This window comes from Myotis daubentonii, chromosome X (genome assembly GCF_963259705.1).
Source record: "Myotis daubentonii chromosome X, mMyoDau2.1, whole genome shotgun sequence".
Taxonomy (NCBI): domain Eukaryota; kingdom Metazoa; phylum Chordata; class Mammalia; order Chiroptera; family Vespertilionidae; genus Myotis; species Myotis daubentonii.
Window position 1 is genome coordinate 34,473,775 of NC_081861.1, and position 13,879 is coordinate 34,487,653.

Sequence of the window (13,879 nt, forward strand, 5' to 3'; positions counted from 1 at the left end):
TCAGGTATCCACAACTGGAAACTTGGCTGCCCTCTTCAAAACTGCTGTTGCATCAGTATCATCTACGTTTTCAAGATATAATAGAGGCCTGGTGCACGAAATTCATGCAAAGGTAGGATCCCTAGGCCTGGCCAGCAATCAGGGCTGATAGGGGCCTTCCAGCTGCCAGCTGGGGCCTCCCTTTCCTGGCTGCTTGCTGCTGGCTAGGGCCTTCCTTCATTCTCTGCCACCCCCTGGTGGTGAGCGCACGTTATAGTGAGTGATAGAACTCCCGGTTGAATTCCCGTGGGGACACCTTGCATATTGGCCATAGATAGATAGATAGATAGATAGATAGATAGATAGATAGAGAGAGAGATAATCAGAAATCCAGGCTTCTGATGGAAGTTTAGAGAGGTTAAATTTCCAAAGTCTCACTGATTGCAAATGAAAGTGACAGTATTTTAAATCTTAGTCTCCTGGGATTGTGATCTTTCCATGCTATGTGTTTTCTTACATGCCCATCTATTCTCCATATTTGGCCAAGTTGGACTAAGTATATGCTCTTTCTCTCTTCCCCATGCACACCTGGTCTCTGATTAAAGTTTCATCTTCAAGAGCTCTGCCCACATAGCCCATCGGTAACTTCCTCCTGTCTTCCTATTATCTACCCTTTCCTGCAGGTTTAGTTTCTCCTTTGTTCCTAGCCTGCCTTATAAATTACACTAGAAACACACTATAATAGTATAGATTCCTGTCCATTATTTTCACTTGCCTCCTGTATGTCTTAATATGCAACAGCAGTTTTATTCTCTGATTATTTGGTTTTATCCATTTTTCTCTCTTCTTCAGTAATATCTATTATTTGTCAGTTGGATCTTTATAATCTATCTTCTCTATCCATTATCTTTCCCTCCTTTTCCTTCCTCTATCCTTTTCCTCTGTATGCTTATATTGATTCAAAATTTTGTCATTTGCATCACTGATTCAATTTTCTCCAATGTCAAGCCTGTTATTTATTTAAAGTGGGTTTCCTGTAGCATGCATAGACTGTTTGCACAAAGCAGTGATTCAACAAATGCTAGTTTCCTTCTCCAGGTGTGAGACCAAGCAACTCAAAGGCACGTTTGGGTATGGTCCATGGGAAGCATCCCTGATAAGCATCTCATTTGGGTTTTTTAAAAGAGAATGTTAGTTAGGGATTCAACCATACTCCCTGAAAAATTCTGAGACAAAGCAGGCTTCAGGGAATACCCCTTGATGACCATGAAGTACTATTAGCATGAACTATGGAGTAATCCAAGGTAGCAACCTGAGTTACTTTAGGAACTGGGAGAAATGACTATGTAGACTCCAGGAAAGAAATAAACTCAGCCTCTCAGAAAAAAAAAATCAATTACTGCCAAGATCAGAAATAAATTTCTAATTTTTTCAACCCAATGGAACATATAGAACTTTTTCCACATTAGTTTTACAGGGAACTCAGGTTGGAGATTCTTGACACCTATACATATTTTATCATCTTTCCAGAAGAATATACTAAATCAATAAAATTACAAAGTATTTAAATACACTTAACTCAACAAGACTAAATCTATATTAACTTTTTTGTGATTCACAAGGTACTTTATATATAGTCTTGCAGTGCTTTGTTGTACTAACTATAATCCTAAATTCTGACTGCACTATACATGAAAGAGTTACACATAGTTTAACTTGAATGAGTACTGATTTTATAGTTACCTAAGAGACCTTGGAAATTGGCATTTTCCATTAGTGTGCATTGCAGCTTCTATACTGAGCAATTGTCTCAGTCTTGTAACAAAATCCATTTGTTACAATTTCTTCATAAACTGCAACTTCCTCTAATACTGCTTTAATTATAATTCAGATTTTATAACAAGAAAGTGACTGGCAAAGATAATTTAAATAACGTTAATAAAATCTTGAATTAAAATGTTTTATTTTATTAATAAAGGGAAAAGAGTGTGAGCATATTTTATCTTTAATCATAATTAAAACAAAAATTATATTTCTTCATAAAATTATTAAAGCAAATCACATATTTTCTTAGATTGAAAAATCTAGATTTTATATAACAATTTATTTTAGTCCATTTCCATATCAAAAATTCAAAGTGATTATTTTAGGAACTCTGGTATAGAAGCATGGCATAATACAAAACTTGCATAATACAAAACCTATGCAAAATTTTACCTGAACTCCTGTTCTTATAGGAAGTCACATGTTCTCAAGTGTCTCTTGCATTTATTTATGACAGAGGAGTCAAAAGTTCAAAGCACTAATAAAGTAAGTTTAATATAGAACAAATAAAATATGACTATAAAAGTAAAGCAGATTTTGTTAATTTGATCTAATATGAGAGTACACAAATATATTTCTTATAGCCAACAACATTTTTATTTTACATTTCCTCCCTTCAGATGTGCATTTATTCTTTGGGTTGTTATTTTGCTATTATAGGGCATTTTTATTTCACACTGGCAGAACTCCAGAATAACACAGTAGATGGGATTTGGAACAGTGTAGTTTAGGGAGGAGATCTCTCAGGAGGAGTCAATGGGTTTGGAATGCCAACTAATTAAACACCTGGAAATGAAGTGCACTTTCACTGGCTGAATTCTGGCAAGTGTGTCTTATTCCAATATTCATAGAATCATAGCCAGGTCACGGGTGTATGGTTTATGAAAAATAACAATACTGCCAACCCAGAGAATCTTCTCAAAATGTAGAAAAGACGAAAAGATTTATTAAATAAGCCTACCAGATTACAATGCCTCATAGGTAAACCAAATAAATTTCACCCTATTTATATAAGCAAATAGACACCACCCATTATGAACATATGTTTTCAGGTCCTATCTAACTAGAATTAATACGTTATTTGCTACAATTTCATAAATTCCATCCTGAATTTACTTGGGAATGAAGGTAATCATTTATTTTAGTTAATGGCATTTCTCCAACTGTATATTAAAACTTATCTCTATGACAAGCAGATGGTTATAGCTCAGAGTAAGGTGCCTAAGCTTAACTCCCATGGTGACAGGAAGATACAGGTACTAGCTTTGTAAATGTTTATATTTTTAGGGGATGACTCCTAGACACTTAAAAAACATTCCTAAGCTGTAAGCATGGCAAGAGAGTTAATAAGCCTCTAAAAAGATGTAAATGCATATCAAAAGGTTAGCTTAGAAAAAGAATTCACAACCACAAGGTTTCTCATAGAAAGGCTGTGAGGAAAAAAGCAGGGGGCAAATCATCTCTTTCTATTTTGGCAACATGGAAAGTTAAGTTTTTATTTATCCTTATAATGAGCAAAATAGCAGAGTGCAGGCACAGCGAAGCACCTTCTGCACTGAGAGCTGGCACCATCAGGGATTGAGTGGTAGTCCCAGTGGTTTTAGATGAATGAAGCAGACCAGAATAACATTGCAAGCATTCAGAAAATGGAATTGTCAGTGCAATTAAAGTCCACAAAAGTAAACCAGAATCTACATGCTAAACCTAAACAAGGTGAGTCTTTGTTAAAACAGAAACTTTAAATAGGATCAAAAGTGTAATATAATAATCAGTATGTCCAGGATATAATTTAAAATTACTCATTACAGTAGAAACCAAGAAACCCACAATTTGAATGAGAAAAAAACAATCAATTGATGATAAAACTGAGACGACAATTCACGCTAGAATTACCTGAAAAGTATTTTAAAGCAGCAGTCATAAAAATGCCTTAACAATCAATTACAAATTCTCTTAAAACAAATAAAAATTAGATAATGTCATTAAAAATAGAAATTATAGAAAAATCCAAATGGAAATTATAGAACTAAAAAATGCAATGACAAAAATAAAAAATAAAAACTATACTCAATAATATAATAGAGATGACAGAATAGGATCAGTAACAGAATTTATTCAATCTAAACAACAGAAAAAAATAGACTAAAAAATGAAAAGCTTCAATGATCTGTAGAACAATAACAAAAGATCTAATATTTCATCATAATGAGGCAAAAAAAAAATGGTACCAAAAAAGCATTTAAAGAAACAATAGTAGAAAACTCCCTAAATTCAGCAAAGGACATAAACCACAATGAGAGATTACCTCACACCTGTCATATTGCTATCATTAATAAATCAACAAGCAACATGCATTGGTGAGGATGTGAAGAAAACGGACCCCTTGTGCACTGTTCATGGAATGCAAATTGGTGCAGCCTCTATGGAAAATATTAGTAGTGTGGAGGTTCATCAAAAACTAAAAATGGAACTGCTTAATGACAGAGTGACTCCACTTCTAGTATATATACAAAAAAAGAATGAAAATAGTATATGCACCTCTATGTTCATTGCAGCATTATTTACAATAGCCAAAATATGAAAGCAACCCAAGAGTCGATCAATAGATGAGTGGATAAAAAAAAAAATGCTGGCCACGTTTATAAGGTTTTTCAAGAATTTTATGAAAACCGCCGATAAATTTAATGAGTCCCTCAATAAGTATAGTGAAACCATGGAGGACATGAAAAAGGACCAACTAGAAATTAAGCATACACTGACTGAAATAAAGAATAATTTACAGAGATCCAACAGCAGACAAGAGGATCCCAAGAATCAAGTTAAAGATTTGAAATACAAAGAAACAAAAAATACCCAACTGAAAAAGAAAAAAGAAAAGAGATTCCAAAAATATGAAGATAGTGTAAGGAGCCTCTGGGACAATTTCAAGCGTACCAACATCAGAATTATAGGGGTACCAGAAGAAGAGAGAGGGCAAGATATTGAAAACCTATTTGAAGAAATAATGACAGAAAACTTCCCCCACCTGGTGAAAGAAATAGACTTACAAGTCCAGGAAGCGCAGAGAACCCCAAACAAAAGGAATCCAAAGAGGACCACACCAAGACACATCATAATTAAAATGCCAAGAGCAAAAGATAAAGAGAATCTTACAAGCAGCAAGAGAAAGACAGTCAGTTACCTACAAGGGAGTACCCATACGACTGTCAGCTGATTTCTCAACAGAAACCATGCAGGCCAGAAGAGAGTGGCAAGAAATATTCAAAGTGATGAATAGCAAGAACCTGCAACCAAGATTACTTTATCCAGCAAAGCTATCATTCAGAATAGAAGGTCAGATAAAGAGCTTCACGGATAAGAAAAAGCTAAAGGAGTTCATCACCACCAAACCAGCATTATATGAAATGCTGAAAGGTATTCTTTAAGAAGAGGAAGAAGAAAAAGGAACTCTTACCATTTGCCACAGCATGGATGGAACTGGAGAGCGGATAAATACCACATGATCTCACTCATTTGTGGAATATAATGAACAACATAAACTGATGAACAAGGACTGATCCAGAGACGGAGAGGCATTGATTGGACTGTCGGGCTTTGGAGGGAGGGTAGGGGAGGGTGGGGGAAAGGGGGAAAGATCAACCAAAGGACTTACATGCAGGCATATAGGCCTAACCAATGGACACGGACAACGGGGGGGCGGGGGGGTGAGGGCATGAGAGGGGCGGGGGGGGGTAGAGGGTAACGTGGGGACAAGGACACATATGTAATATCTTAATCAATAAAAATATATTAAAAAAATGCTGGTACATATATATAGTGGAATATTACTCAGCCATAAAAAGGATTAAATCTTACCATTGCAATTGCATAGATGGACCTAAAGGGGTATTCTGCTAAATAAAATGAAGCAGACAGAGAAAGACAAATACCATATGATTTCACTCATATGTGGAATCTAAAAAACAAAATAAAATAGAAATAGTATTATTCGATATGTAGAACAGAGTTATGGATGTCAGAAAATGGAGGTTAGAGGGGTAGGTGAAAAAAATGAGGGTTTTAGAATTACTGATTGGTAGTTATAAAATAGTCACAGGGTTATAAAATATAGTATAGGGAATACAGTCAATAATATTGTAACCACTATGTATGGTGCCAGTTGAGTACCTGAAATATCAGGGGGACCACTTTGTAAAGTATTCTCTAACTGCTATGCTGTACATCTGAAATTAATACAAAGTAACATTGAATGCAAACTGTAATCCTATACAATAAAAGCCCAATGACCAAAATGGTGAAACAACCAGAACGACCAGAGACCAGAACACCATGGCCCCTCACCCAGGCTGGCCCCGCCCCCCAGGGAGCAGTTAGGGGTGCCCCTAAGCAACGAGATAGGGTGTGAGATTGACGGGGGAAAATCGAATAAATAGGGGGTAAGGTCTTAAGGGTCTGTGGGGTTGGGGTGGTCAGCCGGAGGAGGTTTGGAGTGTGCTGGAGAAGGAAGAGGAAGATCCAATTGGAAAACGGCTCAGCACATAAAAATGTTTTCTCATTGCAAACCAGGATGGCACCAGCCGTGGACTGAATGGGCGGTTGTTTCATGAGTGCACTTGGGACTGACATGTTCATGGCAGTGGCAGTACTCCCGAAACTTCATTGATTCCAGATAGTAAACAGCTATCAACACCAAAGAACAGAAAAATTCTCTCCAACTAGAGGCCCTTGACATTGCAACGCTACTGAAGGAAACACCACTTAAGGAGGAGCTAGAAAAACCGGAAGTATGCGACTAGAGGATTGTGGGATTGTGGAGGACTCCTGGGCGCCTACCACTAGAACGTGAGCCCATTATTGTGCATTTACATAGCCAGCACTATAGTCCTCAGTCTCACAGTATTTGGACATGACTTATGGAGGGAAATTATTTTGATTGAGGTTTGCCGTTCCCTTGCAGGAGGAAGATCAGAATTAAAGGTTTCGTTTGTTACCTCGGTTTGAAGTTGGAGAAAAATGGGATAATGACAAATAAGAAACTTTGGAAATAGTGAAGGAGAGTTTGTCCAGACTGTTGAGAGCTCAGAATTAGAGTTTAATTAGGAAATCCTGCTAATAGCACCTGATGCCTGAAATCTGAGCACTCTACATTTAGGTTTTCCAGTTCAAGTTTTTGGAGACTGCCTATTAAAACATTCCTGGTTGGAAAGTGCAGAACACCCTGGCCCCTCGCCCAGGCAGGCCCTGCCCCCCAGGAGTGGTTAGGGCAGTGGTCGGCAAACTGCAGCTCATGAGCCACATGCAGCTCTTTGGCACCTTGAGTGTGGCTCTTCCTCAAAATACCGACTTCTGCGCATGGGCCATGAAGTTTCAATCACACTGTAGGTGCGCACCTGCACATGGTATTTTGTGGAAGAGCCACACTCAAGGGGCCAAAGAGCCACATATGGCTTGCGAGCCGCAGTTTGCTGACCACTGGGTTAGGGGCAATCAGGCAGGCAGGAAGAGTGGTTAGGGGCAATCAGGCAGGCAGGTGAGCAGTTAGGAGCCAGCAGTCCCGGATTGCGAGAGGGATGTCCAACTGCCAGTTTAGGTCCGATTTGCAGCGGGATCAGCCTAAACTTGCAGTCAGACATCCCCTGAAAGGTCCCGGATTGTGAGAGGGTGCAGGCCAGGCTGAGGGACCATCCCCATGTGTGAATTTCATGTACCGGGCCTCTAGTTGAAAAATTAAAATTAAAAAAATACCTAAGAAGTTAAGATGTTAAGATGGGATAGTAAATAACCTACTCAAGCATTGAAAGAATGCTCCAGTACAGAACCAATTTGCAAAGACTAGGTGACTGCTTTTCTTTTTCTCTTTTTTATTATTTCCCCTCTTCACCTTTTATTTGGCTACTGGCATTCAAGTAAATCTTCATCAAAACACAAAGTGAACACAAACTAAAGAAACAGGGATTCAGAGACTACACAAGACAAACAATACAGGCATTACAAAAATTTATTTTAAAAGTCACTAAACAAACAGCCACAGGAACAATATCAAAGACCAAAAAAGAGGAAGAATTTTATTTCACAGTTATGACATAACATTAAAAATGTCTACCTTTCAACAAATAATTCAAATCATGGAAAAGAAACAACAAAGGATGTCCAATTCAAACAAAATCTTAAGAGAAACTATCCCTGAGGAGACACACTGAACTTAGTACAAGAAAAAAACCCTTTAAATTACCTGTTCAAATATGCTCACATAGCTAAAGGAAAATATAAACAAAGAACTAACAGAAATCAGGTGAATAATGTACAAAGAAGTAGAAAATATAAATAAAGACATATAAATTACAGGATCCAAGATGACAGTGGATGCCTGGCCGGTGTGGCTCAGTGGTTGAGCATCAACCCATGAATCAGGAGATCAAGGTTCTATTCCCGGTCAGGGCACATGCCTGGGTTGCAGGCTCAATCTCCAGTAGGGAGCATGTAGGAGGCAGCAAACCAATAATTCTCTCTCATCATTGATGTTTCTATCCCTTTTTCCCCCTCTACCTTCCTCTTTCTGAAATCAATAAAAATGTATTAAAAAAAAAAAAAAGACGGTGGTGGAGTAGATGGAAGCTACACTCACTTCCTCCCAGGACCAAACTGGAACTACAACTAAAATATAGTTGTAATAATCAACTGAGGACTAGCTAAAGAGAAGTTTGTGTGTGTGTGTTTTTAAATCCTCAACCGAGCATATTTTTTTCATTGGTTTTTAGAGCGAGTGGAAGAGAGAGAGAAAAACAGAAATATTGATGTGAGAGAAACACACTGATTAGTTACCTCCTGCAGGAGCCCTGACCAGGACCCAGGCTAAGCTTGCAATCTAGGTACATGCCCTTGACAGGAATCAAAACTGCAGGCTGATGTTCTATTCCCTGAGCCAAACTGGCTAGGTCTGAAGAGAAGTCTTATAACCAAGGATTTATAGAAGAAGCCACATCAAGATGGTAGGAAATGCAGAGATGCAAAAAGACCTGGCCCCACTCTCACAGGCAGCAGCTGAGGTACCAAAGTGATATTCCAGCTGCGGGGGGTAAGGGGGGTGGACCCCCTGATAAGCATGGGATCTCAAGCCCATACTAGGCTCCCCAGCCCAGAGCACCAGAGCCTAGAAGAGGTGCCCATATAACATCTGCCTGTGAAAAGCAGTACAGTTTCTGTCCACCAGGGAGAGACAGGAGCCCATTAGAAACACACCTTCATAAAGGGTCAATGCACAAAATCTCTTTCCCAGCTGCTCATTCTGGGCTCTGGCAGAGGGAGAGTGGAACAGACTGGAATCCTGTGAGGAGACACTGGGGTTGTGGACCTGGGGAGAGAGCTGAGAGGATAACCGCAGGGACCCCTGTGCTGAGCCCCTCTCCCACACCACAGACACCATCTTCCTTGGGTAGAACACTCCCCTCTTTATGACATCAGCCTGGGGGAATGAAATAGCCCCACCCTCTGGTCTCCCTATCACCCCACCCTGCAGATCTGCCCAGCTAAGGAGTCAGTGGCCTGAGCCAAGGTGTAGAGGTTTACACAGACTAAAAGGGTGTCAGTGACTAAGTTGTGTGGTTTAGGGGCAAAGGCCATTACCCCCCTTCCCATGATCCCAACTGGTGCCTCCCCCTCATGGCAGATCTGCTAGCCCCACTGTCCAAGCTCCTGGTGGCCCCAGCCTCTTTATTTTGGTGGCACCACACTGTGGAGGTCTGGGCAGCATCCGGGACAGTCTGAGTTGTGTGCTCTGGGGTGGGGGGCCACACACGCCAACTTCCTCCAAAACTAACTGGCACCTCCCCTCTCTCCACACCCAGTGGCCTCTCTTTGCTGAGATCAGGATCTTGGCAGAATCTGGGACAGACTGAGTTGGCTCTAGGATGGGAAATTTTCCCTCACACTCTCAACTGGTGTAGAGCCTTCCTTTCACACAGCCAAATCATGGCCTGTTTTAGGCCTGATAAATTCTGCTGGCTTCATCCTAAGGACTCCTTGAGATCCCACCCCACCAAAAAGGTGTGTGATCACACAGAGGATGGGAGCTAGACTTGGTATATCCTGGGACATTAGCTGAGTGGCCTCAGAACCAGAATTGGCGCCAAGATTGAACCTGTATAGATTGGTAGAATACCTCATCCCTTCATGGTGACTCACTGAGAACAATCCCATTCATAATTGCTTCAAAAATAATTATATATCTAGGAATAAATTTAACCAAGGAGGGCAAAGACCTGTATTCATAAAATAATAATATTCCTAAGAAAGAAATTGAAGAAGATACAAATAAGTGGAAGCACATTATCATCTTCATGGATAGGAAGAACTGTCATCATTAAACTGTCCATGCTACCCAAAGCAATCTATAGATTCAAAGCAATTCCTATCAAAATACCAATGACATAGTTCACAGAACTAGAAATAATATTTAAAAATTTATATGAAACCACAAAAGACCCAGAATAGCCACAGCAATCTTGAGAAAGAAGAACAAAGTTATAGGAGTCACCCTACCTAAAATCAAAGTGTACTACCTATCCATAGTAGAAAATAAACTGATGACAAAACAGATCCAGAGACACAAAGGCATCGAACAGACTGTGGAATCTCAGAGGGAAGCCGGGGGAGGGTAGGTGGACAGGAAGAGATCAACCAAAGAACTTGTATGCATATATGCAAACCCATGGACACAGATAATAAGGTGGTAAAGGCCTGGAATAGGGGGAAGGGGCGGGCTGGAAGAAGTCAATGGAGGGGAAAGAAGACATCTGTAATACTTTCAACAATAAATATTTTTATAAAACAGACATAGATCAGTGGAACAGAATACTTGCCGGGAGCCGGTCCATCCTTGCTGTTTCAAGGGACCTGGCATATATGGCATATGGTTCTTAATATGTTTGCTCACCTTCTTGGCGCTGTGTTTTAACCAAGGTCACCTCTCCGAGAAAGGTTGAATCCCCAGGTAGGGATTTTCCCCTGAAGTTAGGGAGGGAATAAAACCCCTCAAGTAAGTGCCAGGCGGGTAATTAATCCCTTTAACTACGAACAATCATGCTTAAACTACATAATCTTTTCTCCCTGGAATGGAGATAAGAAACGCCCTAACCTTTGTGATAGAGATTGATAGGATTGAATCAACTGGTATAAATACAGTTGTAACAAGACAGAAACAGACAGAACTCAGAACACAGAACTGAGAACACAGGGCTTGGAAGACAGGACCAAGAGAGACAGAGCCTAGGCACAGAACCTACACAGAACGTTCTCTAGAGACAGAAGAACTTCGCTGGCGAGAGCATGCCGGAGGATCCTGGAGAGGGACTGGCCTCGGAGCCTAGAGACAGAGCCTAGCGGGAGAACATGGCAAGGGATCCTGGACTGAACCTGACTACAGAGATTGGCAGGAGAACCTGACTGGAACCTGGACACTGAACCTGACTGGAGAGCCTGGACAGAACCTGGCTGGAGAACCTAGCGAGGGAACATGGCTACAGAACCTCGCTGGAGATCCGAAGCAGAACCTCTCTGGAGATCCGGGCTAGAGATCCTGGCTAGGCTGCTGATCAACTGAACGCTGTCTCCGTGCCCTTCCTTCTTCGCCGACTCCGTCTACGCCTTTGGGAACTCCTGGACCTGCTGGGGTTGGGCCCCGGCAAATACTGAGCCCAGAAGTAAATCCATGCCTTTATGGTCAATTAATATTTGACAAAGGAGGCAAGAACATACAATGGGGTAAAGACAGTATATTCAATAATGGGTTTTGGGGGAAATTGGACTAATACATGCAAAAAAAGAGAGAGAGAAATTAGATCATCTTCTTACACCACACAAAGACTTAAATGTTACACTTGAAACTATAAAAATCCTAGAGGGAAACATAGGCCGTAAAATCTCAGGCATTATTCCTAGCAATGCTTTTACTGATATATCTCCTTAGGAAAGGGAAACAAAGGAAAAATAAACAAGTGCAACTACATAACACTAAAAAGGTTCTACACAGCAAAAGAAACCATCAACAAAGTAAAAAGGCAACCCACTGTATGGGAGAACATATTTGCCAATGACACATCTGATAATGAGTTACTTTCTAAAAACTATAAAGAACTTATACAAGTCAATACCAGGAAGACAAACAATCCAATTAAAAAATGGGCAAATGACCTAAATAGATACTTCTCCAAAGAGGACATACAGATGGCAATAGACAAATGAAAAAATGCTCAATGTCACTGATAATTGGAGAGATGCAAATTAAAAGCACAATGAGATATTACCTCACACCTGTCAGATGGCTATCATCAATAAAACAACAAACAACAAGCATTGGCAATGATATGGAGAATAGGGAACCCTCATGCACTGTTGGATTGGTGAACCCACTGTGGAAAACAGTATGGAGCTTCCTAAAAAATATTAAATGGCCTGGCCAGTGTGGCTCAGTATTTGAGCACTGTCCCTTGAATCAGGTGGTCATGGTTTAATTCCTGATCAGGGCACATGCCTGGTTTGAAGGCTAGATTCCAAGTAGGGGGTATGCAGGAAGCAGCCAATCAATGGCTCTCACCATTGATGTTTCTCTCTCTTTCCGTGTCCCTTCCTCTCTCTGAAATCAATAAAAGCATACTATTTTATTTATTTGTTTGTTTGCTTTTAAATATTTATTGTTGAAAGTATTACATATGTCCCCATTTTTCCTCCATTGACCTCTTCTATCCCGCCCCAGGCTTTCACCACCCTATTGTCTGTGTCCATGGGTTATGCATATATGCATACAAGTTCTTTAGTTGATCTCTTCCCACCCATCCACCCACACACCCTCCCCTGCCTTCTCTCTGAGGTTTGAAAGTCTGTTCCATGCTTATATATCTCTGGATCTATTTAGTTTATTTTGTTCATTAGATTCCACATAGGAGTGAGATCATGTGATACTTATCTTGCTCTGACTGGCTTATTTTGCTTAGCGTAATACTCTCCAGGTCCATTCATGCTGTTGCAAATGTTGAGTTCTTTCTTTTTTACAGCTGCATAGTATTCCATTGTATAAATGTACCACAGCTTCTTTATCCACTCATCTGTTGATAGGCACTTTGGTTATTTCCAAATCTGAGCTCTTGCAAATTGCGCTGCTATGAACCCAGGGGCATATGTATTATTTCTGATTGGTGTTCGCAATTTCTTAGGATATAGTCCTAGAAAAACATTTTTTTAAATTGAAAATGGAACTGCCTCATGAACCAGCGGTTCCACTTCAGGGCATATATCTGAAGAAACCTGAAACACTGATTCTAAAGAATATGTGCACTCCTATATTTAGTGCTGTATTATTTACAACAGCCAAGATTGAAAGCAGCCCAAGTGCCCGTCAGTAGATGAGTGCATAAAAAAGCTGTGGTATATTTATACAAAGGAATACATCTCGGTCATTAAAAAGAAGGAAATCTTACCTTCTTTTGCAACAGCATTGATGGACCTGGAAATTATTATGCTAAGTGAAATAAGCTAATCAGAGATAGAAAAGTACCATATGATTTCAGTTATATTTGGACTCTAATGAACAAAATAAACTAGCAAACAAAATAGAAACAGATTCACAGATACAGAGAACAGATAGACAGATGTTAGAGGGAAGGGGCTTGGGGGACTCTATGAAAAAGATGAGGGGATTAAGCAAAGAAAAAAAAACTCATACACACAGGTAACAGTATGATGATTACCAGAAGCTAAGAAGGGTGGGGAGAGGTAGGAGAGGTTGAAGGAGGTATAAATGGTGATGGAAGGAGACTTGACTTGGGTTGGTGAACCCACAATACAATGCACTGATATTATATATAACTAGAGGCCCAGTGCATGGATTCATGCACCGGTGGGGTCCCTCGGCCTGGCCTGTGCCCTCTCGCAATCAGGGACCCCTCAGGGGATGTCAGAGTGCTGGTTTTGACCCGATCCCCGCAGGCCAGGCCAAGGGACCCCACCAGTGCATGAATGTGTGCACCGGGACTCTAGTATGAATATTAGATCTTTGGTTAATCTCTTCCTGCCCTACCCCCTT